This window comes from Peromyscus leucopus, chromosome 7 (genome assembly GCF_004664715.2).
Source record: "Peromyscus leucopus breed LL Stock chromosome 7, UCI_PerLeu_2.1, whole genome shotgun sequence".
NCBI lineage: Eukaryota > Metazoa > Chordata > Mammalia > Rodentia > Cricetidae > Peromyscus > Peromyscus leucopus.
Window position 1 is genome coordinate 71408467 of NC_051069.1, and position 3085 is coordinate 71411551.

Below are 3085 nucleotides of genomic sequence, written 5' to 3' on the forward strand. Positions count from 1 at the left end.
TAGAAATTAACCCCTTGTCAGACATAGACTTTGCAATATTTTTCCCATTCTGTACATTGCTTCTCTACTATCCTCCTTTGTTCTCCAGAAGCCTTTTAAATTGATGTAATACTATCAGTCTGTTTCTGGATTTATATCCTATGTTATTAGTGTGGTTTTGGAAAAAAATCCTTGGCTATTCCAATATCTCAAAGTATTGGAAAATTTATACTTCATCACCTGCTGTAATCATTTTTCTCTTTACAAATAATAATGCCTTTGGTGAAGGTATGACAAAAAAATAGTAAAGATTTACATGAAAAAAAGACATCAAGAACAGTATCCTGAGATCGATCTAAGATGGCGACTGTGGAACCAGAAACCACCCCTACTACTAATCCCCCACCTGTGGAAGAGGAAAAAACAGAATCTAATCAGGAGGTTGCCAACCCAGAGCACTATATTAAACACCCTCTACAAAACAGGTGGGCACTCTGGTTTTTTTAAAAATGATAAAAGCAAAACTTGGCAGGCAAACCTTCGATTGATCTCTGAGTTTGATACTGTTGAAGACTTTTGGGCTCTATACAACCATATCCAGTTGTCTAGTAATTTAATGCCTGCCTGTGGCTACTCACTTTTTAAGGATGGTATTGAGCGGATGTGGGAAGATGAGAAAAACAAGCGGGGGAGGACGATGGTAATTACATTGAACAAACAGCAGAGACGAAGTGACCTCGATCACTTTTGGCTAGAGACACTGCTGTGCCTTATTGGAGAATCTTTTGATGACTACAGAGATGATGTATGTGGAGCTGTTGTTAATGTTAGAGCTAAAGGTGATAAGATAGCAATATGGACTACTGAATGTGAAAACAGAGATGCAGTCACACACATAGGGAGGGTATACAAAGGAAAGGTTAGGGCTTCCTCCAAAGATAGTGATTGGTTACCAGTCCCACGCAGACACAGCTACCAAGAGTGGCTCCACCACTAAAAATAGGTTTGTTGTTTAAGAAGACACCTGAGTGTTCTCACAGGAGACTGCGTCACGCAATCAAGATTGGGAGCTGAACCAAAGCCTCATCCAAGCAGAGTGGACTGCACTGAAGTTTGATTCCATCTAAATGTTGCTAAGATATAAGAGAAGTCTCATTCGCCTTTGTCTTGTACCTCTGTGTTCATTTCTCCCCCTCCCCCTGCCCCCAAGTTTTGCTAATGTGTCCACTATCCCAATCAAAGAATTACAGTATACGTCACCCCAGAACCCGCAGGTGTGTTCCTGGCCCACACCGTACCAGCTGGTTAGAATTACCATGATACACACACTTGCCTTTCCACAGTATTTGAAAAAGAACTTGCATTTCTGTTACCTTAGCAGGAAAAGCTCTGTTTCTGTTCCACTCCGTGCAGGAGCGTGTTTTGCTGGTGAGAGTCTGAGTACAGTTTTCTTGCAACCTCGTTTCCTTTCCCAGCATTCTCCTTGCTGTCCTCTTGCTGATGGCTGCTAGAGTTTAATTTATTTGCTTCCCTCCTTGATAACATTAGTGATTCTGATTTCAGTTTTTCATTTGTTTTGCTTTTGTTTTTTTTTTCCTCATGTAACATTGGTGAAGGATCCAGGAATATGACAGAAAGGTGGAATAAACATTAAATTTGTACATTTTTTGGTAAGTTTTTTTTTGTAACTACAAAGCTTTGCTACAAACTTATGCATTTCATTCAAATCAGTGATCTATGTCTGTGTGATCCCTAAACATAATTGTGGACTATAAAAATGTAACACTATAATTACATTCCTAACTAGAACTAGTATGTCTGCTTTTGTATCTTTATGCTGTACTTTAACACTTGGTATTACTTAGGTTATTTTGCTTTGGTTACAAATGGCTCAAGTAGAAAAGCGGTCCCATTCATATTAAGACAGTGTACAAAACTGTAAATAAAATGTGTACAGTGAATTGTCTTTTAGACAACTAGATTTGTCCTTTTATTTCTCCATCTCTGTAGAAAGAATCTGTACTTGTATTGCAAGGCAGTCTCTTGTGTCTCCTTAGAGTGTCTTCCCTATGCACAGCCTAAGTTTGGAGCACTAGTTTACTATTATGTTTATTACAGTTTTTAATAAATTGAATAGGTAGTATCACGTATGTAATTAAACTGATGGGGCTATCTTTTTTAATAAAGTTAAAGCACAGTTTTTCAGTCTTACGTTAAATAATGTACTTTGAATATGTTAAAATTCATGAGAATTGGGATTTTGGTGTATCACCATTTGATAGGAACAGTGACTATAAAACTAATTGTTGACTTTGAGATGTTTTTACTTAAAGGCCAGAAAACTAGCATAAGAAGAGTATAGGGGAACATGTATTAGGATTCTTAGTGTTATTATCTGAATAAAACAGAATAAACAAGTATTAAGAACTACTTATATTGGTCAATTGTTGCAGTATGGTTTTCCGTAAACTTGAAACCTTGATCTATTCTTTTCTTGTATCATTTTAAAGCAAATGAAAATATTTTGTCTGTAGTACACAACTGTATAGTTGAGATCCTATGAAATGAGGTATGACTATTGTAGACCAAGGAGTAAGCCAAACTGTGGTGGTAGCAGAATGGAAATCACTAGTTGAGAGGAAAATGTTGTCTTTAAGTGGTAATTATTATGAATTCATCCTTTCACACTGATAAACTTGATAAAGATCCTCTAAAATAAAAAAAAAAAAAGAACAGGTATCCTAGTAACGCTCACCCAGTTTCACACTGTTTTACTCATTTATCAATTGACTCAATCATTCATTCTTTCACTGGCAACTGGGTCTCACACTATATAGCCCAAGTTGTCCTAGAATTCACTGTTGAACTATGGGTGACCTTTAATTCACAGCAATCTTCCAGCCTCAAATATCCAGGTATGAGCTCCCACATCCAACTTTTTTGTTTGTTTTTCATACAGGGTCTTTTTACACAGTCCTTTGTATCTGGAATGTTCTATATAGTCCAGACAGGCCTCAAAGTCACAGCAAGCTGTATTGCCTCAACCACTGAAGTGTTGAGATAACAAATGTGAGCCACCAGGCCTGGTGCTTTCATGCTTCTTACC

At 37.3% G+C, this 3085-nt stretch overlaps 1 pseudogene; it reads left to right on the forward strand.

The window, feature by feature from the left end:
• The first annotated feature begins 332 nt into the window (after positions 1–332).
• LOC114680657 lies at positions 333–1246 on the forward strand (annotated as a pseudogene).
• The last annotated feature ends 1839 nt before the right edge of the window (positions 1247–3085 follow it).